The sequence below is a fragment of the Atractosteus spatula genome, chromosome 10 (genome assembly GCF_055471065.1).
Source record: "Atractosteus spatula isolate fAtrSpa1 chromosome 10, fAtrSpa1.hap1, whole genome shotgun sequence".
Classification (NCBI taxonomy): domain Eukaryota; kingdom Metazoa; phylum Chordata; class Actinopteri; order Semionotiformes; family Lepisosteidae; genus Atractosteus; species Atractosteus spatula.
This window is the reverse complement of record NC_142715.1, coordinates 27,381,428-27,404,804: the sequence shown is the minus strand read 5'-3', so window position 1 is coordinate 27,404,804 and position 23,377 is coordinate 27,381,428. Positions and strand designations below refer to the sequence as shown.

The window sequence follows — 23,377 nt, the reverse complement described above, 5'->3', positions numbered from 1 at the left end:
GCAAAGGATCGAGGAAAGGTTTATCGCCAGCTGAAAAGAGACACAGCGCTTCGGCTGTGGAGACTTGTTCGGCTGGCGTTCGGGGAGTCGCGTTTTTCAGAATTGTATTGAGATCGTTTTCCACAGAGCTCAGATGTCAAAGCACAGCAGCAGCTCTCCACAGCGATCCTCTATAGCGCCCTTTCTCCCGCAGCTCCGTCCTCATTGGAAGGAAGCAAGAGTGAAAGGCTGAAGTGAAATAGAGCGGGGACGAAGGCAGTGAAGAGAGAGAACGTGGGAAGAAGAGAAAAACGCAAGGGAAAAAAAGCAGCGTCGTAAAAGAGGTGACGGAGCTGTCCTCTCTATAAGAAGGGTGCCAGCGAGCCTTGCTCTCGCTTACGGCCACACCCCCTTGAGCACGCCTGATCTCGTCTGATCTCGGAAGCTAAACAGGGATGGGCCTGGTTAGTACTTGGATGGGAGACCGCCTGGGAATACCAGGTGCTGTAAGCTTTTAAGCGCAGGAGGCGCCCTATCCCCGCTCGCTCGCTCATTCCCCTGTTCACACGTGCAGTGCGGCTTGTCCGTCTGTTTATTTGTCAGCTTTGGCGAGACACGGGTGCTTGTGTATTAGCGTGAGCGTTTTTTATTCTGATCATGAACAGTTTTACAAGTCCGCAAAGGATCGAGGAAAGGTTTATCGCCAGCTGAAAAGAGACACAGCGCTTCGGCTGTGGAGACTTGTTCGGCTGGCGTTCGGGGAGTCGCGTTTTTCAGAATTGTATTGAGATCGTTTTCCACAGAGCTCAGATGTCAAAGCACAGCAGCAGCTCTCCACAGCGATCCTCTATAGCGCCCTTTCTCCCGCAGCTCCGTCCTCATTGGAAGGAAGCAAGAAAAAAGCAGCGTCGTAAAAGAGGTGACGGAGCTGTCCTCTCTATAAGAAGGGTGCCAGCGAGCCTTGCTCTCGCTTACGGCCACACCCCCTTGAGCACGCCTGATCTCGTCTGATCTCGGAAGCTAAACAGGGATGGGCCTGGTTAGTACTTGGATGGGAGACCGCCTGGGAATACCAGGTGCTGTAAGCTTTTAAGCGCAGGAGGCGCCCTATCCCCGCTCGCTCGCTCATTCCCCTGTTCACACGTGCAGTGCGGCTTGTCCGTCTGTTTATTTGTCAGCTTTGGCGAGACACGGGTGCTTGTGTATTAGCGTGAGCGTTTTTTATTCTGATCATGAACAGTTTTACAAGTCCGCAAAGGATCGAGGAAAGGTTTATCGCCAGCTGAAAAGAGACACAGCGCTTCGGCTGTGGAGACTTGTTCGGCTGGCGTTCGGGGAGTCGCGTTTTTCAGAATTGTATTGAGATCGTTTTCCACAGAGCTCAGATGTCAAAGCACAGCAGCAGCTCTCCACAGCGATCCTCTATAGCGCCCTTTCTCCCGCAGCTCCGTCCTCATTGGAAGGAAGCAAGAAAAAAGCAGCGTCGTAAAAGAGGTGACGGAGCTGTCCTCTCTATAAGAAGGGTGCCAGCGAGCCTTGCTCTCGCTTACGGCCACACCCCCTTGAGCACGCCTGATCTCGTCTGATCTCGGAAGCTAAACAGGGATGGGCCTGGTTAGTACTTGGATGGGAGACCGCCTGGGAATACCAGGTGCTGTAAGCTTTTAAGCGCAGGAGGCGCCCTATCCCCGCTCGCTCGCTCATTCCCCTGTTCACACGTGCAGTGCGGCTTGTCCGTCTGTTTATTTGTCAGCTTTGGCGAGACACGGGTGCTTGTGTATTAGCGTGAGCGTTTTTTATTCTGATCATGAACAGTTTTACAAGTCCGCAAAGGATCGAGGAAAGGTTTATCGCCAGCTGAAAAGAGACACAGCGCTTCGGCTGTGGAGACTTGTTCGGCTGGCGTTCGGGGAGTCGCGTTTTTCATAATTGTATTGAGATCGTTTTCCACAGAGCTCAGATGTCAAAGCACAGCAGCAGCTCTCCACAGCGATCCTCTATAGCGCCCTTTCTCCCGCAGCTCCGTCCTCATTGGAAGGAAGCAAGAAAAAAGCAGCGTCGTAAAAGAGGTGACGGAGCTGTCCTCTCTATAAGAAGGGTGCCAGCGAGCCTTGCTCTCGCTTACGGCCACACCCCCTTGAGCACGCCTGATCTCGTCTGATCTCGGAAGCTAAACAGGGATGGGCCTGGTTAGTACTTGGATGGGAGACCGCCTGGGAATACCAGGTGCTGTAAGCTTTTAAGCGCAGGAGGCGCCCTATCCCCGCTCGCTCGCTCATTCCCCTGTTCACACGTGCAGTGCGGCTTGTCCGTCTGTTTATTTGTCAGCTTTGGCGAGACACGGGTGCTTGTGTATTAGCGTGAGCGTTTTTTATTCTGATCATGAACAGTTTTACAAGTCCGCAAAGGATCGAGGAAAGGTTTATCGCCAGCTGAAAAGAGACACAGCGCTTCGGCTGTGGAGACTTGTTCGGCTGGCGTTCGGGGAGTCGCGTTTTTCAGAATTGTATTGAGATCGTTTTCCACAGAGCTCAGATGTCAAAGCACAGCAGCAGCTCTCCACAGCGATCCTCTATAGCGCCCTTTCTCCCGCAGCTCCGTCCTCATTGGAAGGAAGCAAGAAAAAAGCAGCGTCGTAAAAGAGGTGACGGAGCTGTCCTCTCTATAAGAAGGGTGCCAGCGAGCCTTGCTCTCGCTTACGGCCACACCCCCTTGAGCACGCCTGATCTCGTCTGATCTCGGAAGCTAAACAGGGATGGGCCTGGTTAGTACTTGGATGGGAGACCGCCTGGGAATACCAGGTGCTGTAAGCTTTTAAGCGCAGGAGGCGCCCTATCCCCGCTCGCTCGCTCATTCCCCTGTTCACACGTGCAGTGCGGCTTGTCCGTCTGTTTATTTGTCAGCTTTGGCGAGACACGGGTGCTTGTGTATTAGCGTGAGCGTTTTTTATTCTGATCATGAACAGTTTTACAAGTCCGCAAAGGATCGAGGAAAGGTTTATCGCCAGCTGAAAAGAGACACAGCGCTTCGGCTGTGGAGACTTGTTCGGCTGGCGTTCGGGGAGTCGCGTTTTTCAGAATTGTATTGAGATCGTTTTCCACAGAGCTCAGATGTCAAAGCACAGCAGCAGCTCTCCACAGCGATCCTCTATAGCGCCCTTTCTCCCGCAGCTCCGTCCTCATTGGAAGGAAGCAAGAGTGAAAGGCTGAAGTGAAATAGAGCGGGGACGAAGGCAGTGAAGAGAGAGAACGTGGGAAGAAGAGAAAAACGCAAGGGAAAAAAAGCAGCGTCGTAAAAGAGGTGACGGAGCTGTCCTCTCTATAAGAAGGGTGCCAGCGAGCCTTGCTCTCGCTTACGGCCACACCCCCTTGAGCACGCCTGATCTCGTCTGATCTCGGAAGCTAAACAGGGATGGGCCTGGTTAGTACTTGGATGGGAGACCGCCTGGGAATACCAGGTGCTGTAAGCTTTTAAGCGCAGGAGGCGCCCTATCCCCGCTCGCTCGCTCATTCCCCTGTTCACACGTGCAGTGCGGCTTGTCCGTCTGTTTATTTGTCAGCTTTGGCGAGACACGGGTGCTTGTGTATTAGCGTGAGCGTTTTTTATTCTGATCATGAACAGTTTTACAAGTCCGCAAAGGATCGAGGAAAGGTTTATCGCCAGCTGAAAAGAGACACAGCGCTTCGGCTGTGGAGACTTGTTCGGCTGGCGTTCGGGGAGTCGCGTTTTTCAGAATTGTATTGAGATCGTTTTCCACAGAGCTCAGATGTCAAAGCACAGCAGCAGCTCTCCACAGCGATCCTCTATAGCGCCCTTTCTCCCGCAGCTCCGTCCTCATTGGAAGGAAGCAAGAGTGAAAGGCTGAAGTGAAATAGAGCGGGGACGAAGGCAGTGAAGAGAGAGAACGTGGGAAGAAGAGAAAAACGCAAGGGAAAAAAAGCAGCGTCGTAAAAGAGGTGACGGAGCTGTCCTCTCTATAAGAAGGGTGCCAGCGAGCCTTGCTCTCGCTTACGGCCACACCCCCTTGAGCACGCCTGATCTCGTCTGATCTCGGAAGCTAAACAGGGATGGGCCTGGTTAGTACTTGGATGGGAGACCGCCTGGGAATACCAGGTGCTGTAAGCTTTTAAGCGCAGGAGGCGCCCTATCCCCGCTCGCTCGCTCATTCCCCTGTTCACACGTGCAGTGCGGCTTGTCCGTCTGTTTATTTGTCAGCTTTGGCGAGACACGGGTGCTTGTGTATTAGCGTGAGCGTTTTTTATTCTGATCATGAACAGTTTTACAAGTCCGCAAAGGATCGAGGAAAGGTTTATCGCCAGCTGAAAAGAGACACAGCGCTTCGGCTGTGGAGACTTGTTCGGCTGGCGTTCGGGGAGTCGCGTTTTTCAGAATTGTATTGAGATCGTTTTCCACAGAGCTCAGATGTCAAAGCACAGCAGCAGCTCTCCACAGCGATCCTCTATAGCGCCCTTTCTCCCGCAGCTCCGTCCTCATTGGAAGGAAGCAAGAAAAAAGCAGCGTCGTAAAAGAGGTGACGGAGCTGTCCTCTCTATAAGAAGGGTGCCAGCGAGCCTTGCTCTCGCTTACGGCCACACCCCCTTGAGCACGCCTGATCTCGTCTGATCTCGGAAGCTAAACAGGGATGGGCCTGGTTAGTACTTGGATGGGAGACCGCCTGGGAATACCAGGTGCTGTAAGCTTTTAAGCGCAGGAGGCGCCCTATCCCCGCTCGCTCGCTCATTCCCCTGTTCACACGTGCAGTGCGGCTTGTCCGTCTGTTTATTTGTCAGCTTTGGCGAGACACGGGTGCTTGTGTATTAGCGTGAGCGTTTTTTATTCTGATCATGAACAGTTTTACAAGTCCGCAAAGGATCGAGGAAAGGTTTATCGCCAGCTGAAAAGAGACACAGCGCTTCGGCTGTGGAGACTTGTTCGGCTGGCGTTCGGGGAGTCGCGTTTTTCAGAATTGTATTGAGATCGTTTTCCACAGAGCTCAGATGTCAAAGCACAGCAGCAGCTCTCCACAGCGATCCTCTATAGCGCCCTTTCTCCCGCAGCTCCGTCCTCATTGGAAGGAAGCAAGAGTGAAAGGCTGAAGTGAAATAGAGCGGGGACGAAGGCAGTGAAGAGAGAGAACGTGGGAAGAAGAGAAAAACGCAAGGGAAAAAAAGTAGCGTCGTAAAAGAGGTGACGGAGCTGTCCTCTCTATAAGAAGGGTGCCAGCGAGCCTTGCTCTCGCTTGCGGCCACACCCCCTTGAGCACGCCTGATCTCGTCTGATCTCGGAAGCTAAACAGGGATGGGCCTGGTTAGTACTTGGGTGGGAGACCGCCTGGGAATACCAGGTGCTGTAAGCTTTTAAGCGCAGGAGGCGCCCTATCCCCGCTCGCTCGCTCATTCCCCTGTTCACACGTGCAGTGCGGCTTGTCCGTCTGTTTATTTGTCAGCTTTGGCGAGACACGGGTGCTTGTGTATTAGCGTGAGCGTTTTTTATTCTGATCATGAACAGTTTTACAAGTCCGCAAAGGATCGAGGAAAGGTTTATCGCCAGCTGAAAAGAGACACAGCGCTTCGGCTGTGGAGACTTGTTCGGCTGGCGTTCGGGGAGTCGCGTTTTTCAGAATTGTATTGAGATCGTTTTCCACAGAGCTCAGATGTCAAAGCACAGCAGCAGCTCTCCACAGCGATCCTCTATAGCGCCCTTTCTCCCGCAGCTCCGTCCTCATTGGAAGGAAGCAAGAGTGAAAGGCTGAAGTGAAATAGAGCGGGGACGAAGGCAGTGAAGAGAGAGAACGTGGGAAGAAGAGAAAAACGCAAGGGAAAAAAAGCAGCGTCGTAAAAGAGGTGACGGAGCTGTCCTCTCTATAAGAAGGGTGCCAGCGAGCCTTGCTCTCGCTTACGGCCACACCCCCTTGAGCACGCCTGATCTCGTCTGATCTCGGAAGCTAAACAGGGATGGGCCTGGTTAGTACTTGGATGGGAGACCGCCTGGGAATACCAGGTGCTGTAAGCTTTTAAGCGCAGGAGGCGCCCTATCCCCGCTCGCTCGCTCATTCCCCTGTTCACACGTGCAGTGCGGCTTGTCCGTCTGTTTATTTGTCAGCTTTGGCGAGACACGGGTGCTTGTGTATTAGCGTGAGCGTTTTTTATTCTGATCATGAACAGTTTTACAAGTCCGCAAAGGATCGAGGAAAGGTTTATCGCCAGCTGAAAAGAGACACAGCGCTTCGGCTGTGGAGACTTGTTCGGCTGGCGTTCGGGGAGTCGCGTTTTTCAGAATTGTATTGAGATCGTTTTCCACAGAGCTCAGATGTCAAAGCACAGCAGCAGCTCTCCACAGCGATCCTCTATAGCGCCCTTTCTCCCGCAGCTCCGTCCTCATTGGAAGGAAGCAAGAGTGAAAGGCTGAAGTGAAATAGAGCGGGGACGAAGGCAGTGAAGAGAGAGAACGTGGGAAGAAGAGAAAAACGCAAGGGAAAAAAAGCAGCGTCGTAAAAGAGGTGACGGAGCTGTCCTCTCTATAAGAAGGGTGCCAGCGAGCCTTGCTCTCGCTTACGGCCACACCCCCTTGAGCACGCCTGATCTCGTCTGATCTCGGAAGCTAAACAGGGATGGGCCTGGTTAGTACTTGGATGGGAGACCGCCTGGGAATACCAGGTGCTGTAAGCTTTTAAGCGCAGGAGGCGCCCTATCCCCGCTCGCTCGCTCATTCCCCTGTTCACACGTGCAGTGCGGCTTGTCCGTCTGTTTATTTGTCAGCTTTGGCGAGACACGGGTGCTTGTGTATTAGCGTGAGCGTTTTTTATTCTGATCATGAACAGTTTTACAAGTCCGCAAAGGATCGAGGAAAGGTTTATCGCCAGCTGAAAAGAGACACAGCGCTTCGGCTGTGGAGACTTGTTCGGCTGGCGTTCGGGGAGTCGCGTTTTTCAGAATTGTATTGAGATCGTTTTCCACAGAGCTCAGATGTCAAAGCACAGCAGCAGCTCTCCACAGCGATCCTCTATAGCGCCCTTTCTCCCGCAGCTCCGTCCTCATTGGAAGGAAGCAAGAGTGAAAGGCTGAAGTGAAATAGAGCGGGGACGAAGGCAGTGAAGAGAGAGAACGTGGGAAGAAGAGAAAAACGCAAGGGAAAAAAAGCAGCGTCGTAAAAGAGGTGACGGAGCTGTCCTCTCTATAAGAAGGGTGCCAGCGAGCCTTGCTCTCGCTTACGGCCACACCCCCTTGAGCACGCCTGATCTCGTCTGATCTCGGAAGCTAAACAGGGATGGGCCTGGTTAGTACTTGGATGGGAGACCGCCTGGGAATACCAGGTGCTGTAAGCTTTTAAGCGCAGGAGGCGCCCTATCCCCGCTCGCTCGCTCATTCCCCTGTTCACACGTGCAGTGCGGCTTGTCCGTCTGTTTATTTGTCAGCTTTGGCGAGACACGGGTGCTTGTGTATTAGCGTGAGCGTTTTTTATTCTGATCATGAACAGTTTTACAAGTCCGCAAAGGATCGAGGAAAGGTTTATCGCCAGCTGAAAAGAGACACAGCGCTTCGGCTGTGGAGACTTGTTCGGCTGGCGTTCGGGGAGTCGCGTTTTTCAGAATTGTATTGAGATCGTTTTCCACAGAGCTCAGATGTCAAAGCACAGCAGCAGCTCTCCACAGCGATCCTCTATAGCGCCCTTTCTCCCGCAGCTCCGTCCTCATTGGAAGGAAGCAAGAAAAAAGCAGCGTCGTAAAAGAGGTGACGGAGCTGTCCTCTCTATAAGAAGGGTGCCAGCGAGCCTTGCTCTCGCTTACGGCCACACCCCCTTGAGCACGCCTGATCTCGTCTGATCTCGGAAGCTAAACAGGGATGGGCCTGGTTAGTACTTGGATGGGAGACCGCCTGGGAATACCAGGTGCTGTAAGCTTTTAAGCGCAGGAGGCGCCCTATCCCCGCTCGCTCGCTCATTCCCCTGTTCACACGTGCAGTGCGGCTTGTCCGTCTGTTTATTTGTCAGCTTTGGCGAGACACGGGTGCTTGTGTATTAGCGTGAGCGTTTTTTATTCTGATCATGAACAGTTTTACAAGTCCGCAAAGGATCGAGGAAAGGTTTATCGCCAGCTGAAAAGAGACACAGCGCTTCGGCTGTGGAGACTTGTTCGGCTGGCGTTCGGGGAGTCGCGTTTTTCAGAATTGTATTGAGATCGTTTTCCACAGAGCTCAGATGTCAAAGCACAGCAGCAGCTCTCCACAGCGATCCTCTATAGCGCCCTTTCTCCCGCAGCTCCGTCCTCATTGGAAGGAAGCAAGAGTGAAAGGCTGAAGTGAAATAGAGCGGGGACGAAGGCAGTGAAGAGAGAGAACGTGGGAAGAAGAGAAAAACGCAAGGGAAAAAAAGCAGCGTCGTAAAAGAGGTGACGGAGCTGTCCTCTCTATAAGAAGGGTGCCAGCGAGCCTTGCTCTCGCTTACGGCCACACCCCCTTGAGCACGCCTGATCTCGTCTGATCTCGGAAGCTAAACAGGGATGGGCCTGGTTAGTACTTGGATGGGAGACCGCCTGGGAATACCAGGTGCTGTAAGCTTTTAAGCGCAGGAGGCGCCCTATCCCCGCTCGCTCGCTCATTCCCCTGTTCACACGTGCAGTGCGGCTTGTCCGTCTGTTTATTTGTCAGCTTTGGCGAGACACGGGTGCTTGTGTATTAGCGTGAGCGTTTTTTATTCTGATCATGAACAGTTTTACAAGTCCGCAAAGGATCGAGGAAAGGTTTATCGCCAGCTGAAAAGAGACACAGCGCTTCGGCTGTGGAGACTTGTTCGGCTGGCGTTCGGGGAGTCGCGTTTTTCAGAATTGTATTGAGATCGTTTTCCACAGAGCTCAGATGTCAAAGCACAGCAGCAGCTCTCCACAGCGATCCTCTATAGCGCCCTTTCTCCCGCAGCTCCGTCCTCATTGGAAGGAAGCAAGAAAAAAGCAGCGTCGTAAAAGAGGTGACGGAGCTGTCCTCTCTATAAGAAGGGTGCCAGCGAGCCTTGCTCTCGCTTACGGCCACACCCCCTTGAGCACGCCTGATCTCGTCTGATCTCGGAAGCTAAACAGGGATGGGCCTGGTTAGTACTTGGATGGGAGACCGCCTGGGAATACCAGGTGCTGTAAGCTTTTAAGCGCAGGAGGCGCCCTATCCCCGCTCGCTCGCTCATTCCCCTGTTCACACGTGCAGTGCGGCTTGTCCGTCTGTTTATTTGTCAGCTTTGGCGAGACACGGGTGCTTGTGTATTAGCGTGAGCGTTTTTTATTCTGATCATGAACAGTTTTACAAGTCCGCAAAGGATCGAGGAAAGGTTTATCGCCAGCTGAAAAGAGACACAGCGCTTCGGCTGTGGAGACTTGTTCGGCTGGCGTTCGGGGAGTCGCGTTTTTCAGAATTGTATTGAGATCGTTTTCCACAGAGCTCAGATGTCAAAGCACAGCAGCAGCTCTCCACAGCGATCCTCTATAGCGCCCTTTCTCCCGCAGCTCCGTCCTCATTGGAAGGAAGCAAGAGTGAAAGGCTGAAGTGAAATAGAGCGGGGACGAAGGCAGTGAAGAGAGAGAACGTGGGAAGAAGAGAAAAACGCAAGGGAAAAAAAGCAGCGTCGTAAAAGAGGTGACGGAGCTGTCCTCTCTATAAGAAGGGTGCCAGCGAGCCTTGCTCTCGCTTGCGGCCACACCCCCTTGAGCACGCCTGATCTCGTCTGATCTCGGAAGCTAAACAGGGATGGGCCTGGTTAGTACTTGGATGGGAGACCGCCTGGGAATACCAGGTGCTGTAAGCTTTTAAGCGCAGGAGGCGCCCTATCCCCGCTCGCTCGCTCATTCCCCTGTTCACACGTGCAGTGCGGCTTGTCCGTCTGTTTATTTGTCAGCTTTGGCGAGACACGGGTGCTTGTGTATTAGCGTGAGCGTTTTTTATTCTGATCATGAACAGTTTTACAAGTCCGCAAAGGATCGAGGAAAGGTTTATCGCCAGCTGAAAAGAGACACAGCGCTTCGGCTGTGGAGACTTGTTCGGCTGGCGTTCGGGGAGTCGCGTTTTTCAGAATTGTATTGAGATCGTTTTCCACAGAGCTCAGATGTCAAAGCACAGCAGCAGCTCTCCACAGCGATCCTCTATAGCGCCCTTTCTCCCGCAGCTCCGTCCTCATTGGAAGGAAGCAAGAGTGAAAGGCTGAAGTGAAATAGAGCGGGGACGAAGGCAGTGAAGAGAGAGAACGTGGGAAGAAGAGAAAAACGCAAGGGAAAAAAAGCAGCGTCGTAAAAGAGGTGACGGAGCTGTCCTCTCTATAAGAAGGGTGCCAGCGAGCCTTGCTCTCGCTTACGGCCACACCCCCTTGAGCACGCCTGATCTCGTCTGATCTCGGAAGCTAAACAGGGATGGGCCTGGTTAGTACTTGGATGGGAGACCGCCTGGGAATACCAGGTGCTGTAAGCTTTTAAGCGCAGGAGGCGCCCTATCCCCGCTCGCTCGCTCATTCCCCTGTTCACACGTGCAGTGCGGCTTGTCCGTCTGTTTATTTGTCAGCTTTGGCGAGACACGGGTGCTTGTGTATTAGCGTGAGCGTTTTTTATTCTGATCATGAACAGTTTTACAAGTCCGCAAAGGATCGAGGAAAGGTTTATCGCCAGCTGAAAAGAGACACAGCGCTTCGGCTGTGGAGACTTGTTCGGCTGGCGTTCGGGGAGTCGCGTTTTTCAGAATTGTATTGAGATCGTTTTCCACAGAGCTCAGATGTCAAAGCACAGCAGCAGCTCTCCACAGCGATCCTCTATAGCGCCCTTTCTCCCGCAGCTCCGTCCTCATTGGAAGGAAGCAAGAGTGAAAGGCTGAAGTGAAATAGAGCGGGGACGAAGGCAGTGAAGAGAGAGAACGTGGGAAGAAGAGAAAAACGCAAGGGAAAAAAAGCAGCGTCGTAAAAGAGGTGACGGAGCTGTCCTCTCTATAAGAAGGGTGCCAGCGAGCCTTGCTCTCGCTTACGGCCACACCCCCTTGAGCACGCCTGATCTCGTCTGATCTCGGAAGCTAAACAGGGATGGGCCTGGTTAGTACTTGGATGGGAGACCGCCTGGGAATACCAGGTGCTGTAAGCTTTTAAGCGCAGGAGGCGCCCTATCCCCGCTCGCTCGCTCATTCCCCTGTTCACACGTGCAGTGCGGCTTGTCCGTCTGTTTATTTGTCAGCTTTGGCGAGACACGGGTGCTTGTGTATTAGCGTGAGCGTTTTTTATTCTGATCATGAACAGTTTTACAAGTCCGCAAAGGATCGAGGAAAGGTTTATCGCCAGCTGAAAAGAGACACAGCGCTTCGGCTGTGGAGACTTGTTCGGCTGGCGTTCGGGGAGTCGCGTTTTTCAGAATTGTATTGAGATCGTTTTCCACAGAGCTCAGATGTCAAAGCACAGCAGCAGCTCTCCACAGCGATCCTCTATAGCGCCCTTTCTCCCGCAGCTCCGTCCTCATTGGAAGGAAGCAAGAAAAAAGCAGCGTCGTAAAAGAGGTGACGGAGCTGTCCTCTCTATAAGAAGGGTGCCAGCGAGCCTTGCTCTCGCTTACGGCCACACCCCCTTGAGCACGCCTGATCTCGTCTGATCTCGGAAGCTAAACAGGGATGGGCCTGGTTAGTACTTGGATGGGAGACCGCCTGGGAATACCAGGTGCTGTAAGCTTTTAAGCGCAGGAGGCGCCCTATCCCCGCTCGCTCGCTCATTCCCCTGTTCACACGTGCAGTGCGGCTTGTCCGTCTGTTTATTTGTCAGCTTTGGCGAGACACGGGTGCTTGTGTATTAGCGTGAGCGTTTTTTATTCTGATCATGAACAGTTTTACAAGTCCGCAAAGGATCGAGGAAAGGTTTATCGCCAGCTGAAAAGAGACACAGCGCTTCGGCTGTGGAGACTTGTTCGGCTGGCGTTCGGGGAGTCGCGTTTTTCAGAATTGTATTGAGATCGTTTTCCACAGAGCTCAGATGTCAAAGCACAGCAGCAGCTCTCCACAGCGATCCTCTATAGCGCCCTTTCTCCCGCAGCTCCGTCCTCATTGGAAGGAAGCAAGAGTGAAAGGCTGAAGTGAAATAGAGCGGGGACGAAGGCAGTGAAGAGAGAGAACGTGGGAAGAAGAGAAAAACGCAAGGGAAAAAAAGCAGCGTCGTAAAAGAGGTGACGGAGCTGTCCTCTCTATAAGAAGGGTGCCAGCGAGCCTTGCTCTCGCTTACGGCCACACCCCCTTGAGCACGCCTGATCTCGTCTGATCTCGGAAGCTAAACAGGGATGGGCCTGGTTAGTACTTGGATGGGAGACCGCCTGGGAATACCAGGTGCTGTAAGCTTTTAAGCGCAGGAGGCGCCCTATCCCCGCTCGCTCGCTCATTCCCCTGTTCACACGTGCAGTGCGGCTTGTCCGTCTGTTTATTTGTCAGCTTTGGCGAGACACGGGTGCTTGTGTATTAGCGTGAGCGTTTTTTATTCTGATCATGAACAGTTTTACAAGTCCGCAAAGGATCGAGGAAAGGTTTATCGCCAGCTGAAAAGAGACACAGCGCTTCGGCTGTGGAGACTTGTTCGGCTGGCGTTCGGGGAGTCGCGTTTTTCAGAATTGTATTGAGATCGTTTTCCACAGAGCTCAGATGTCAAAGCACAGCAGCAGCTCTCCACAGCGATCCTCTATAGCGCCCTTTCTCCCGCAGCTCCGTCCTCATTGGAAGGAAGCAAGAGTGAAAGGCTGAAGTGAAATAGAGCGGGGACGAAGGCAGTGAAGAGAGAGAACGTGGGAAGAAGAGAAAAACGCAAGGGAAAAAAAGCAGCGTCGTAAAAGAGGTGACGGAGCTGTCCTCTCTATAAGAAGGGTGCCAGCGAGCCTTGCTCTCGCTTACGGCCACACCCCCTTGAGCACGCCTGATCTCGTCTGATCTCGGAAGCTAAACAGGGATGGGCCTGGTTAGTACTTGGATGGGAGACCGCCTGGGAATACCAGGTGCTGTAAGCTTTTAAGCGCAGGAGGCGCCCTATCCCCGCTCGCTCGCTCATTCCCCTGTTCACACGTGCAGTGCGGCTTGTCCGTCTGTTTATTTGTCAGCTTTGGCGAGACACGGGTGCTTGTGTATTAGCGTGAGCGTTTTTTATTCTGATCATGAACAGTTTTACAAGTCCGCAAAGGATCGAGGAAAGGTTTCTCGCCAGCTGAAAAGAGACACAGCGCTTCGGCTGTGGAGACTTGTTCGGCTGGCGTTCGGGGAGTCGCGTTTTTCAGAATTGTATTGAGATCGTTTTCCACAGAGCTCAGATGTCAAAGCACAGCAGCAGCTCTCCACAGCGATCCTCTATAGCGCCCTTTCTCCCGCAGCTCCGTCCTCATTGGAAGGAAGCAAGAGTGAAAGGCTGAAGTGAAATAGAGCGGGGACGAAGGCAGTGAAGAGAGAGAACGTGGGAAGAAGAGAAAAACGCAAGGGAAAAAAAGCAGCGTCGTAAAAGAGGTGACGGAGCTGTCCTCTCTATAAGAAGGGTGCCAGCGAGCCTTGCTCTCGCTTACGGCCACACCCCCTTGAGCACGCCTGATCTCGTCTGATCTCGGAAGCTAAACAGGGATGGGCCTGGTTAGTACTTGGATGGGAGACCGCCTGGGAATACCAGGTGCTGTAAGCTTTTAAGCGCAGGAGGCGCCCTATCCCCGCTCGCTCGCTCATTCCCCTGTTCACACGTGCAGTGCGGCTTGTCCGTCTGTTTATTTGTCAGCTTTGGCGAGACACGGGTGCTTGTGTATTAGCGTGAGCGTTTTTTATTCTGATCATGAACAGTTTTACAAGTCCGCAAAGGATCGAGGAAAGGTTTATCGCCAGCTGAAAAGAGACACAGCGCTTCGGCTGTGGAGACTTGTTCGGCTGGCGTTCGGGGAGTCGCGTTTTTCAGAATTGTATTGAGATCGTTTTCCACAGAGCTCAGATGTCAAAGCACAGCAGCAGCTCTCCACAGCGATCCTCTATAGCGCCCTTTCTCCCGCAGCTCCGTCCTCATTGGAAGGAAGCAAGAGTGAAAGGCTGAAGTGAAATAGAGCGGGGACGAAGGCAGTGAAGAGAGAGAACGTGGGAAGAAGAGAAAAACGCAAGGGAAAAAAAGCAGCGTCGTAAAAGAGGTGACGGAGCTGTCCTCTCTATAAGAAGGGTGCCAGCGAGCCTTGCTCTCGCTTACGGCCACACCCCCTTGAGCACGCCTGATCTCGTCTGATCTCGGAAGCTAAACAGGGATGGGCCTGGTTAGTACTTGGATGGGAGACCGCCTGGGAATACCAGGTGCTGTAAGCTTTTAAGCGCAGGAGGCGCCCTATCCCCGCTCGCTCGCTCATTCCCCTGTTCACACGTGCAGTGCGGCTTGTCCGTCTGTTTATTTGTCAGCTTTGGCGAGACACGGGTGCTTGTGTATTAGCGTGAGCGTTTTTTATTCTGATCATGAACAGTTTTACAAGTCCGCAAAGGATCGAGGAAAGGTTTATCGCCAGCTGAAAAGAGACACAGCGCTTCGGCTGTGGAGACTTGTTCGGCTGGCGTTCGGGGAGTCGCGTTTTTCAGAATTGTATTGAGATCGTTTTCCACAGAGCTCAGATGTCAAAGCACAGCAGCAGCTCTCCACAGCGATCCTCTATAGCGCCCTTTCTCCCGCAGCTCCGTCCTCATTGGAAGGAAGCAAGAAAAAAGCAGCGTCGTAAAAGAGGTGACGGAGCTGTCCTCTCTATAAGAAGGGTGCCAGCGAGCCTTGCTCTCGCTTACGGCCACACCCCCTTGAGCACGCCTGATCTCGTCTGATCTCGGAAGCTAAACAGGGATGGGCCTGGTTAGTACTTGGATGGGAGACCGCCTGGGAATACCAGGTGCTGTAAGCTTTTAAGCGCAGGAGGCGCCCTATCCCCGCTCGCTCGCTCATTCCCCTGTTCACACGTGCAGTGCGGCTTGTCCGTCTGTTTATTTGTCAGCTTTGGCGAGACACGGGTGCTTGTGTATTAGCGTGAGCGTTTTTTATTCTGATCATGAACAGTTTTACAAGTCCGCAAAGGATCGAGGAAAGGTTTATCGCCAGCTGAAAAGAGACACAGCGCTTCGGCTGTGGAGACTTGTTCGGCTGGCGTTCGGGGAGTCGCGTTTTTCAGAATTGTATTGAGATCGTTTTCCACAGAGCTCAGATGTCAAAGCACAGCAGCAGCTCTCCACAGCGATCCTCTATAGCGCCCTTTCTCCCGCAGCTCCGTCCTCATTGGAAGGAAGCAAGAGTGAAAGGCTGAAGTGAAATAGAGCGGGGACGAAGGCAGTGAAGAGAGAGAACGTGGGAAGAAGAGAAAAACGCAAGGGAAAAAAAGCAGCGTCGTAAAAGAGGTGACGGAGCTGTCCTCTCTATAAGAAGGGTGCCAGCGAGCCTTGCTCTCGCTTACGGCCACACCCCCTTGAGCACGCCTGATCTCGTCTGATCTCGGAAGCTAAACAGGGATGGGCCTGGTTAGTACTTGGATGGGAGACCGCCTGGGAATACCAGGTGCTGTAAGCTTTTAAGCGCAGGAGGCGCCCTATCCCCGCTCGCTCGCTCATTCCCCTGTTCACACGTGCAGTGCGGCTTGTCCGTCTGTTTATTTGTCAGCTTTGGCGAGACACGGGTGCTTGTGTATTAGCGTGAGCGTTTTTTATTCTGATCATGAACAGTTTTACAAGTCCGCAAAGGATCGAGGAAAGGTTTATCGCCAGCTGAAAAGAGACACAGCGCTTCGGCTGTGGAGACTTGTTCGGCTGGCGTTCGGGGAGTCGCGTTTTTCAGAATTGTATTGAGATCGTTTTCCACAGAGCTCAGATGTCAAAGCACAGCAGCAGCTCTCCACAGCGATCCTCTATAGCGCCCTTTCTCCCGCAGCTCCGTCCTCATTGGAAGGAAGCAAGAAAAAAGCAGCGTCGTAAAAGAGGTGACGGAGCTGTCCTCTCTATAAGAAGGGTGCCAGCGAGCCTTGCTCTCGCTTACGGCCACACCCCCTTGAGCACGCCTGATCTCGTCTGATCTCGGAAGCTAAACAGGGATGGGCCTGGTTAGTACTTGGATGGGAGACCGCCTGGGAATACCAGGTGCTGTAAGCTTTTAAGCGCAGGAGGCGCCCTATCCCCGCTCGCTCGCTCATTCCCCTGTTCACACGTGCAGTGCGGCTTGTCCGTCTGTTTATTTGTCAGCTTTGGCGAGACACGGGTGCTTGTGTATTAGCGTGAGCGTTTTTTATTCTGATCATGAACAGTTTTACAAGTCCGCAAAGGATCGAGGAAAGGTTTATCGCCAGCTGAAAAGAGACACAGCGCTTCGGCTGTGGAGACTTGTTCGGCTGGCGTTCGGGGAGTCGCGTTTTTCAGAATTGTATTGAGATCGTTTTCCACAGAGCTCAGATGTCAAAGCACAGCAGCAGCTCTCCACAGCGATCCTCTATAGCGCCCTTTCTCCCGCAGCTCCGTCCTCATTGGAAGGAAGCAAGAAAAAAGCAGCGTCGTAAAAGAGGTGACGGAGCTGTCCTCTCTATAAGAAGGGTGCCAGCGAGCCTTGCTCTCGCTTACGGCCACACCCCCTTGAGCACGCCTGATCTCGTCTGATCTCGGAAGCTAAACAGGGATGGGCCTGGTTAGTACTTGGATGGGAGACCGCCTGGGAATACCAGGTGCTGTAAGCTTTTAAGCGCAGGAGGCGCCCTATCCCCGCTCGCTCGCTCATTCCCCTGTTCACACGTGCAGTGCGGCTTGTCCGTCTGTTTATTTGTCAGCTTTGGCGAGACACGGGTGCTTGTGTATTAGCGTGAGCGTTTTTTATTCTGATCATGAACAGTTTTACAAGTCCGCAAAGGATCGAGGAAAGGTTTATCGCCAGCTGAAAAGAGACACAGCGCTTCGGCTGTGGAGACTTGTTCGGCTGGCGTTCGGGGAGTCGCGTTTTTCAGAATTGTATTGAGATCGTTTTCCACAGAGCTCAGATGTCAAAGCACAGCAGCAGCTCTCCACAGCGATCCTCTATAGCGCCCTTTCTCCCGCAGCTCCGTCCTCATTGGAAGGAAGCAAGAGTGAAAGGCTGAAGTGAAATAGAGCGGGGACGAAGGCAGTGAAGAGAGAGAACGTGGGAAGAAGAGAAAAACGCAAGGGAAAAAAAGCAGCGTCGTAAAAGAGGTGACGGAGCTGTCCTCTCTATAAGAAGGGTGCCAGCGAGCCTTGCTCTCGCTTACGGCCACACCCCCTTGAGCACGCCTGATCTCGTCTGATCTCGGAAGCTAAACAGGGATGGGCCTGGTTAGTACTTGGATGGGAGACCGCCTGGGAATACCAGGTGCTGTAAGCTTTTAAGCGCAGGAGGCGCCCTATCCCCGCTCGCTCGCTCATTCCCCTGTTCACACGTGCAGTGCGGCTTGTCCGTCTGTTTATTTGTCAGCTTTGGCGAGACACGGGTGCTTGTGTATTAGCGTGAGCGTTTTTTATTCTGATCATGAACAGTTTTACAAGTCCGCAAAGGATCGAGGAAAGGTTTATCGCCAGCTGAAAAGAGACACAGCGCTTCGGCTGTGGAGACTTGTTCGGCTGGCGTTCGGGGAGTCGCGTTTTTCAGAATTGTATTGAGATCGTTTTCCACAGAGCTCAGATGTCAAAGCACAGCAGCAGCTCTCCACAGCGATCCTCTATAGCGCCCTTTCTCCCGCAGCTCCGTCCTCATTGGAAGGAAGCAAGAAAAAAGCAGCGTCGTAAAAGAGGTGACGGAGCTGTCCTCTCTATAAGAAGGGTGCCAGCGAGCCTTGCTCTCGCTTACGGCCACACCCCCTTGAGCACGCCTGATCTCGTCTGATCTCGGAAGCTAAACAGGGATGGGCCTGGTTAGTACTTGGATGGGAGACCGCCTGGGAATACCAGGTGCTGTAAGCTTTTAAGCGCAGGAGGCGCCCTATCCCCGCTCGCTCGCTCATTCCCCTGTTCACACGTGCAGTGCGGCTTGTCCGTCTGTTTATTTGTCAGCTTTGGCGAGACACGGGTGCTTGTGTATTAGCGTGAGCGTTTTTTATTCTGATCATGAACAGTTTTACAAGTCCGCAAAGGATCGAGGAAAGGTTTATCGCCAGCTGAAAAGAGACACAGCGCTTCGGCTGTGGAGACTTGTTCGGCTGGCGTTCGGGGAGTCGCGTTTTTCAGAATTGTATTGAGATCGTTTTCCACAGAGCTCAGATGTCAAAGCACAGCAGCAGCTCTCCACAGCGATCCTCTATAGCGCCCTTTCTCCCGCAGCTCCGTCCTCATTGGAAGGAAGCAAGAGTGAAAGGCTGAAGTGAAATAGAGCGGGGACGAAGGCAGTGAAGAGAGAGAACGTGGGAAGAAGAGAAAAACGCAAGGGAAAAAAAGCAGCGTCGTAAAAGAGGTGACGGAGCTGTCCTCTCTATAAGAAGGGTGCCAGCGAGCCTTGCTCTCGCTTACGGCCACACCCCCTTGAGCACGCCTGATCTCGTCTGATCTCGGAAGCTAAACAGGGATGGGCCTGGTTAGTACTTGGATGGGAGACCGCCTGGGAATACCAGGTGCTGTAAGCTTTTAAGCGCAGGAGGCGCCCTATCCCCGCTCGCTCGCTCATTCCCCTGTTCACACGTGCAGTGCGGCTTGTCCGTCTGTTTATTTGTCAGCTTTGGCGAGACACGGGTGCTTGTGTATTAGCGTGAGCGTTTTTTATTCTGATCATGAACAGTTTTACAAGTCCGCAAAGGATCGAGGAAAGGTTTATCGCCAGCTGAAAAGAGACACAGCGCTTCGGCTGTGGAGACTTGTTCGGCTGGCGTTCGGGGAGTCGCGTTTTTCAGAATTGTATTGAGATCGTTTTCCACAGAGCTCAGATGTCAAAGCACAGCAGCAGCTCTCCACAGCGATCCTCTATAGCGCCCTTTCTCCCGCAGCTCCGTCCTCATTGGAAGGAAGCAAGAGTGAAAGGCTGAAGTGAAATAGAGCGGGGACGAAGGCAGTGAAGAGAGAGAACGTGGGAAGAAGAGAAAAACGCAAGGGAAAAAAAGCAGCGTCGTAAAAGAGGTGACGGAGCTGTCCTCTCTATAAGAAGGGTGCCAGCGAGCCTTGCTCTCGCTTACGGCCACACCCCCTTGAGCACGCCTGATCTCGTCTGATCTCGGAAGCTAAACAGGGATGGGCCTGGTTAGTACTTGGATGGGAGACCGCCTGGGAATACCAGGTGCTGTAAGCTTTTAAGCGCAGGAGGCGCCCTATCCCCGCTCGCTCGCTCATTCCCCTGTTCACACGTGCAGTGCGGCTTGTCCGTCTGTTTATTTGTCAGCTTTGGCGAGACACGGGTGCTTGTGTATTAGCGTGAGCGTTTTTTATTCTGATCATGAACAGTTTTACAAGTCCGCAAAGGATCGAGGAAAGGTTTATCGCCAGCTGAAAAGAGACACAGCGCTTCGGCTGTGGAGACTTGTTCGGCTGGCGTTCGGGGAGTCGCGTTTTTCAGAATTGTATTGAGATCGTTTTCCACAGAGCTCAGATGTCAAAGCACAGCAGCAGCTCTCCACAGCGATCCTCTATAGCGCCCTTTCTCCCGCAGCTCCGTCCTCATTGGAAGGAAGCAAGAGTGAAAGGCTGAAGTGAAATAGAGCGGGGACGAAGGCAGTGAAGAGAGAGAACGTGGGAAGAAGAGAAAAACGCAAGGGAAAAAAAGCAGCGTCGTAAAAGAGGTGACGGAGCTGTCCTCTCTATAAGAAGGGTGCCAGCGAGCCTTGCTCTCGCTTACGGCCACACCCCCTTGAGCACGCCTGATCTCGTCTGATCTCGGAAGCTAAACAGGGATGGGCCTGGTTAGTACTTGGATGGGAGACCGCCTGGGAATACCAGGTGCTGTAAGCTTTTAAGCGCAGGAGGCGCCCTATCCCCGCTCGCTCGCTCATTCCCCTGTTCACACGTGCAGTGCGGCTTGTCCGTCTGTTTATTTGTCAGCTTTGGCGAGACACGGGTGCTTGTGTATTAGCGTGAGCGTTTTTTATTCTGATCATGAACAGTTTTACAAGTCCGCAAAGGATCGAGGAAAGGTTTATCGCCAGCTGAAAAGAGACACAGCGCTTCGGCTGTGGAGACTTGTTCGGCTGGCGTTCGGGGAGTCGCGTTTTTCAGAATTGTATTGAGATCGTTTTCCACAGAGCTCAGATGTCAAAGCACAGCAGCAGCTCTCCACAGCGATCCTCTATAGCGCCCTTTCTCCCGCAGCTCCGTCCTCATTGGAAGGAAGCAAGAGTGAAAGGCTGAAGTGAAATAGAGCGGGGACGAAGGCAGTGAAGAGAGAGAACGTGGGAAGAAGAGAAAAACGCAAGGGAAAAAAAGCAGCGTCGTAAAAGAGGTGACGGAGCTGTCCTCTCTATAAGAAGGGTGCCAGCGAGCCTTGCTCTCGCTTACGGCCACACCCCCTTGAGCACGCCTGATCTCGTCTGATCTCGGAAGCTAAACAGGGATGGGCCTGGTTAGTACTTGGATGGGAGACCGCCTGGGAATACCAGGTGCTGTAAGCTTTTAAGCGCAGGAGGCGCCCTATCCCCGCTCGCTCGCTCATTCCCCTGTTCACACGTGCAGTGCGGCTTGTCCGTCTGTTTATTTGTCAGCTTTGGCGAGACACGGGTGCTTGTGTATTAGCGTGAGCGTTTTTTATTCTGATCATGAACAGTTTTACAAGTCCGCAAAGGATCGAGGAAAGGTTTATCGCCAGCTGAAAAGAGACACAGCGCTTCGGCTGTGGAGACTTGTTCGGCTGGCGTTCGGGGAGTCGCGTTTTTCAGAATTGTATTGAGATCGTTTTCCACAGAGCTCAGATGTCAAAGCACAGCAGCAGCTCTCCACAGCGATCCTCTATAGCGCCCTTTCTCCCGCAGCTCCGTCCTCATTGGAAGGAAGCAAGAGTGAAAGGCTGAAGTGAAATAGAGCGGGGACGAAGGCAGTGAAGAGAGAGAACGTGGGAAGAAGAGAAAAACGCAAGGGAAAAAAAGCAGCGTCGTAAAAGAGGTGACGGAGCTGTCCTCTCTATAAGAAGGGTGCCAGCGAGCCTTGCTCTCGCTTACGGCCACACCCCCTTGAGCACGCCTGATCTCGTCTGATCTCGGAAGCTAAACAGGGATGGGCCTGGTTAGTACTTGGATGGGAGACCGCCTGGGAATACCAGGTGCTGTAAGCTTTTAAGCGCAGGAGGCGCCCTATCCCCGCTCGCTCGCTCATTCCCCTGTTCACACGTGCAGTGCGGCTTGTCCGTCTGTTTATTTGTCAGCTTTGGCGAGACACGGGTGCTTGTGTATTAGCGTGAGCGTTTTTTATTCTGATCATGAACAGTTTTACAAGTCCGCAAAGGATCGAGGAAAGGTTTATCGCCAGCTGAAAAGAGACACAGCGCTTCGGCTGTGGAGACTTGTTCGGCTGGCGTTCGGGGAGTCGCGTTTTTCAGAATTGTATTGAGATCGTTTTCCACAGAGCTCAGATGTCAAAGCACAGCAGCAGCTCTCCACAGCGATCCTCTATAGCGCCCTTTCTCCCGCAGCTCCGTCCTCATTGGAAGGAAGCAAGAAAAAAGCAGCGTCGTAAAAGAGGTGACGGAGCTGTCCTCTCTATAAGAAGGGTGCCAGCGAGCCTTGCTCTCGCTTACGGCCACACCCCCTTGAGCACGCCTGATCTCGTCTGATCTCGGAAGCTAAACAGGGATGGGCCTGGTTAGTACTTGGATGGGAGACCGCCTGGGAATACCAGGTGCTGTAAGCTTTTAAGCGCAGGAGGCGCCCTATCCCCGCTCGCTCGCTCATTCCCCTGTTCACACGTGCAGTGCGGCTTGTCCGTCTGTTTATTTGTCAGCTTTGGCGAGACACGGGTGCTTGTGTATTAGCGTGAGCGTTTTTTATTCTGATCATGAACAGTTTTACAAGTCCGCAAAGGATCGAGGAAAGGTTTATCGCCAGCTGAAAAGAGACACAGCGCTTCGGCTGTGGAGACTTGTTCGGCTGGCGTTCGGGGAGTCGCGTTTTTCAGAATTGTATTGAGATCGTTTTCCACAGAGCTCAGATGTCAAAGCACAGCAGCAGCTCTCCACAGCGATCCTCTATAGCGCCCTTTCTCCCGCAGCTCCGTCCTCATTGGAAGGAAGCAAGAAAAAAGCAGCGTCGTAAAAGAGGTGACGGAGCTGTCCTCTCTATAAGAAGGGTGCCAGCGAGCCTTGCTCTCGCTTACGGCCACACCCCCTTGAGCACGCCTGATCTCGTCTGATCTCGGAAGCTAAACAGGGATGGGCCTGGTTAGTACTTGGATGGGAGACCGCCTGGGAATACCAGGTGCTGTAAGCTTTTAAGCGCAGGAGGCGCCCTATCCCCGCTCGCTCGCTCATTCCCCTGTTCACACGTGCAGTGCGGCTTGTCCGTCTGTTTATTTGTCAGCTTTGGCGAGACACGGGTGCTTGTGTATTAGCGTGAGCGTTTTTTATTCTGATCATGAACAGTTTTACAAGTCCGCAAAGGATCGAGGAAAGGTTTATCGCCAGCTGAAAAGAGACACAGCGCTTCGGCTGTGGAGACTTGTTCGGCTGGCGTTCGGGGAGTCGCGTTTTTCAGAATTGTATTGAGATCGTTTTCCACAGAGCTCAGATGTCAAAGCACAGCAGCAGCTCTCCACAGCGATCCTCTATAGCGCCCTTTCTCCCGCAGCTCCGTCCTCATTGGAAGGAAGCAAGAGTGAAAGGCTGAAGTGAAATAGAGCGGGGACGAAGGCAGTGAAGAGAGAGAACGTGGGAAGAAGAGAAAAACGCAAGGGAAAAAAAGCAGCGTCGTAAAAGAGGTGACGGAGCTGTCCTCTCTATAAGAAGGGTGCCAGCGAGCCTTGCTCTCGCTTACGGCCACACCCCCTTGAGCACGCCTGATCTCGTCTGATCTCGGAAGCTAAACAGGGATGGGCCTGGTTAGTACTTGGATGGGAGACCGCCTGGGAATACCAGGTGCTGTAAGCTTTTAAGCGCAGGAGGCGCCCTATCCCCGCTCGCTCGCTCATTCCCCTGTTCACACGTGCAGTGCGGCTTGTCCGTCTGTTTATTTGTCAGCTTTGGCGAGACACGGGTGCTTGTGTATTAGCGTGAGCGTTTTTTATTCTGATCATGAACAGTTTTACAAGTCCGCAAAGGATCGAGGAAAGGTTTATCGCCAGCTGAAAAGAGACACAGCGCTTCGGCTGTGGAGACTTGTTCGGCTGGCGTTCGGGGAGTCGCGTTTTTCAGAATTGTATTGAGATCGTTTTCCACAGAGCTCAGATGTCAAAGCACAGCAGCAGCTCTCCACAGCGATCCTCTATAGCGCCCTTTCTCCCGCAGCTCCGTCCTCATTGGAAGGAAGCAAGAGTGAAAGGCTGAAGTGAAA

General features: G+C 52.9%; 37 non-coding genes across 37 annotated transcripts; all 37 read left to right on the top strand.

Annotated features, from left to right (window-relative positions):
• The first annotated feature begins 373 nt into the window (after positions 1–373).
• LOC148826952 (5S ribosomal RNA) lies at positions 374–492 on the top strand. The gene has a single exon (XR_016092120.1). It is a non-coding gene; the product is annotated as a 5S ribosomal RNA (ribosomal RNA).
• Positions 493–948: 456 nt separating this feature from the next.
• Positions 949–1,067, top strand: LOC148826951 (5S ribosomal RNA). Its single transcript, XR_016092119.1, has one exon. It is a non-coding gene; the product is annotated as a 5S ribosomal RNA (ribosomal RNA).
• A 456-nt stretch (positions 1,068–1,523) lies between these two features.
• LOC148826950 (5S ribosomal RNA) lies at positions 1,524–1,642 on the top strand. Its single transcript, XR_016092118.1, has one exon. It is a non-coding gene; the product is annotated as a 5S ribosomal RNA (ribosomal RNA).
• A 456-nt stretch (positions 1,643–2,098) lies between these two features.
• On the top strand, positions 2,099–2,217 carry LOC148826949 (5S ribosomal RNA). Its single transcript, XR_016092117.1, has one exon. It is a non-coding gene; the product is annotated as a 5S ribosomal RNA (ribosomal RNA).
• Positions 2,218–2,673: 456 nt separating this feature from the next.
• Positions 2,674–2,792, top strand: LOC148826948 (5S ribosomal RNA). The gene has a single exon (XR_016092116.1). It is a non-coding gene; the product is annotated as a 5S ribosomal RNA (ribosomal RNA).
• Positions 2,793–3,329: 537 nt separating this feature from the next.
• On the top strand, positions 3,330–3,448 carry LOC148826947 (5S ribosomal RNA). The gene has a single exon (XR_016092114.1). It is a non-coding gene; the product is annotated as a 5S ribosomal RNA (ribosomal RNA).
• A 537-nt stretch (positions 3,449–3,985) lies between these two features.
• LOC148826946 (5S ribosomal RNA) lies at positions 3,986–4,104 on the top strand. Its single transcript, XR_016092112.1, has one exon. It is a non-coding gene; the product is annotated as a 5S ribosomal RNA (ribosomal RNA).
• A 456-nt stretch (positions 4,105–4,560) lies between these two features.
• On the top strand, positions 4,561–4,679 carry LOC148826945 (5S ribosomal RNA). The gene has a single exon (XR_016092111.1). It is a non-coding gene; the product is annotated as a 5S ribosomal RNA (ribosomal RNA).
• Positions 4,680–5,216: 537 nt separating this feature from the next.
• Positions 5,217–5,335, top strand: LOC148826944 (5S ribosomal RNA). The gene has a single exon (XR_016092897.1). It is a non-coding gene; the product is annotated as a 5S ribosomal RNA (ribosomal RNA).
• A 537-nt stretch (positions 5,336–5,872) lies between these two features.
• Positions 5,873–5,991, top strand: LOC148826943 (5S ribosomal RNA). The gene has a single exon (XR_016092110.1). It is a non-coding gene; the product is annotated as a 5S ribosomal RNA (ribosomal RNA).
• Positions 5,992–6,528: 537 nt separating this feature from the next.
• LOC148826942 (5S ribosomal RNA) lies at positions 6,529–6,647 on the top strand. The gene has a single exon (XR_016092109.1). It is a non-coding gene; the product is annotated as a 5S ribosomal RNA (ribosomal RNA).
• Positions 6,648–7,184: 537 nt separating this feature from the next.
• On the top strand, positions 7,185–7,303 carry LOC148826941 (5S ribosomal RNA). Its single transcript, XR_016092108.1, has one exon. It is a non-coding gene; the product is annotated as a 5S ribosomal RNA (ribosomal RNA).
• Positions 7,304–7,759: 456 nt separating this feature from the next.
• Positions 7,760–7,878, top strand: LOC148826940 (5S ribosomal RNA). The gene has a single exon (XR_016092107.1). It is a non-coding gene; the product is annotated as a 5S ribosomal RNA (ribosomal RNA).
• Positions 7,879–8,415: 537 nt separating this feature from the next.
• On the top strand, positions 8,416–8,534 carry LOC148826939 (5S ribosomal RNA). The gene has a single exon (XR_016092106.1). It is a non-coding gene; the product is annotated as a 5S ribosomal RNA (ribosomal RNA).
• A 456-nt stretch (positions 8,535–8,990) lies between these two features.
• LOC148826938 (5S ribosomal RNA) lies at positions 8,991–9,109 on the top strand. The gene has a single exon (XR_016092105.1). It is a non-coding gene; the product is annotated as a 5S ribosomal RNA (ribosomal RNA).
• Positions 9,110–9,646: 537 nt separating this feature from the next.
• LOC148826937 (5S ribosomal RNA) lies at positions 9,647–9,765 on the top strand. The gene has a single exon (XR_016092929.1). It is a non-coding gene; the product is annotated as a 5S ribosomal RNA (ribosomal RNA).
• A 537-nt stretch (positions 9,766–10,302) lies between these two features.
• Positions 10,303–10,421, top strand: LOC148826936 (5S ribosomal RNA). The gene has a single exon (XR_016092104.1). It is a non-coding gene; the product is annotated as a 5S ribosomal RNA (ribosomal RNA).
• Positions 10,422–10,958: 537 nt separating this feature from the next.
• Positions 10,959–11,077, top strand: LOC148826935 (5S ribosomal RNA). Its single transcript, XR_016092101.1, has one exon. It is a non-coding gene; the product is annotated as a 5S ribosomal RNA (ribosomal RNA).
• A 456-nt stretch (positions 11,078–11,533) lies between these two features.
• Positions 11,534–11,652, top strand: LOC148826934 (5S ribosomal RNA). The gene has a single exon (XR_016092100.1). It is a non-coding gene; the product is annotated as a 5S ribosomal RNA (ribosomal RNA).
• A 537-nt stretch (positions 11,653–12,189) lies between these two features.
• Positions 12,190–12,308, top strand: LOC148826933 (5S ribosomal RNA). Its single transcript, XR_016092099.1, has one exon. It is a non-coding gene; the product is annotated as a 5S ribosomal RNA (ribosomal RNA).
• A 537-nt stretch (positions 12,309–12,845) lies between these two features.
• On the top strand, positions 12,846–12,964 carry LOC148826932 (5S ribosomal RNA). Its single transcript, XR_016092098.1, has one exon. It is a non-coding gene; the product is annotated as a 5S ribosomal RNA (ribosomal RNA).
• Positions 12,965–13,501: 537 nt separating this feature from the next.
• On the top strand, positions 13,502–13,620 carry LOC148826931 (5S ribosomal RNA). Its single transcript, XR_016092097.1, has one exon. It is a non-coding gene; the product is annotated as a 5S ribosomal RNA (ribosomal RNA).
• Positions 13,621–14,157: 537 nt separating this feature from the next.
• Positions 14,158–14,276, top strand: LOC148826930 (5S ribosomal RNA). Its single transcript, XR_016092096.1, has one exon. It is a non-coding gene; the product is annotated as a 5S ribosomal RNA (ribosomal RNA).
• Positions 14,277–14,732: 456 nt separating this feature from the next.
• On the top strand, positions 14,733–14,851 carry LOC148826929 (5S ribosomal RNA). Its single transcript, XR_016092095.1, has one exon. It is a non-coding gene; the product is annotated as a 5S ribosomal RNA (ribosomal RNA).
• A 537-nt stretch (positions 14,852–15,388) lies between these two features.
• LOC148826928 (5S ribosomal RNA) lies at positions 15,389–15,507 on the top strand. Its single transcript, XR_016092094.1, has one exon. It is a non-coding gene; the product is annotated as a 5S ribosomal RNA (ribosomal RNA).
• A 456-nt stretch (positions 15,508–15,963) lies between these two features.
• LOC148826927 (5S ribosomal RNA) lies at positions 15,964–16,082 on the top strand. Its single transcript, XR_016092093.1, has one exon. It is a non-coding gene; the product is annotated as a 5S ribosomal RNA (ribosomal RNA).
• Positions 16,083–16,538: 456 nt separating this feature from the next.
• Positions 16,539–16,657, top strand: LOC148826926 (5S ribosomal RNA). The gene has a single exon (XR_016092092.1). It is a non-coding gene; the product is annotated as a 5S ribosomal RNA (ribosomal RNA).
• A 537-nt stretch (positions 16,658–17,194) lies between these two features.
• LOC148826925 (5S ribosomal RNA) lies at positions 17,195–17,313 on the top strand. Its single transcript, XR_016092089.1, has one exon. It is a non-coding gene; the product is annotated as a 5S ribosomal RNA (ribosomal RNA).
• Positions 17,314–17,769: 456 nt separating this feature from the next.
• Positions 17,770–17,888, top strand: LOC148826924 (5S ribosomal RNA). The gene has a single exon (XR_016092088.1). It is a non-coding gene; the product is annotated as a 5S ribosomal RNA (ribosomal RNA).
• A 537-nt stretch (positions 17,889–18,425) lies between these two features.
• Positions 18,426–18,544, top strand: LOC148826923 (5S ribosomal RNA). The gene has a single exon (XR_016092087.1). It is a non-coding gene; the product is annotated as a 5S ribosomal RNA (ribosomal RNA).
• Positions 18,545–19,081: 537 nt separating this feature from the next.
• On the top strand, positions 19,082–19,200 carry LOC148826922 (5S ribosomal RNA). The gene has a single exon (XR_016092086.1). It is a non-coding gene; the product is annotated as a 5S ribosomal RNA (ribosomal RNA).
• Positions 19,201–19,737: 537 nt separating this feature from the next.
• LOC148826921 (5S ribosomal RNA) lies at positions 19,738–19,856 on the top strand. Its single transcript, XR_016092085.1, has one exon. It is a non-coding gene; the product is annotated as a 5S ribosomal RNA (ribosomal RNA).
• A 537-nt stretch (positions 19,857–20,393) lies between these two features.
• Positions 20,394–20,512, top strand: LOC148826920 (5S ribosomal RNA). The gene has a single exon (XR_016092084.1). It is a non-coding gene; the product is annotated as a 5S ribosomal RNA (ribosomal RNA).
• A 537-nt stretch (positions 20,513–21,049) lies between these two features.
• Positions 21,050–21,168, top strand: LOC148826919 (5S ribosomal RNA). Its single transcript, XR_016092083.1, has one exon. It is a non-coding gene; the product is annotated as a 5S ribosomal RNA (ribosomal RNA).
• A 456-nt stretch (positions 21,169–21,624) lies between these two features.
• LOC148826918 (5S ribosomal RNA) lies at positions 21,625–21,743 on the top strand. The gene has a single exon (XR_016092082.1). It is a non-coding gene; the product is annotated as a 5S ribosomal RNA (ribosomal RNA).
• A 456-nt stretch (positions 21,744–22,199) lies between these two features.
• Positions 22,200–22,318, top strand: LOC148826917 (5S ribosomal RNA). The gene has a single exon (XR_016092081.1). It is a non-coding gene; the product is annotated as a 5S ribosomal RNA (ribosomal RNA).
• Positions 22,319–22,855: 537 nt separating this feature from the next.
• LOC148826916 (5S ribosomal RNA) lies at positions 22,856–22,974 on the top strand. Its single transcript, XR_016092079.1, has one exon. It is a non-coding gene; the product is annotated as a 5S ribosomal RNA (ribosomal RNA).
• The last annotated feature ends 403 nt before the right edge of the window (positions 22,975–23,377 follow it).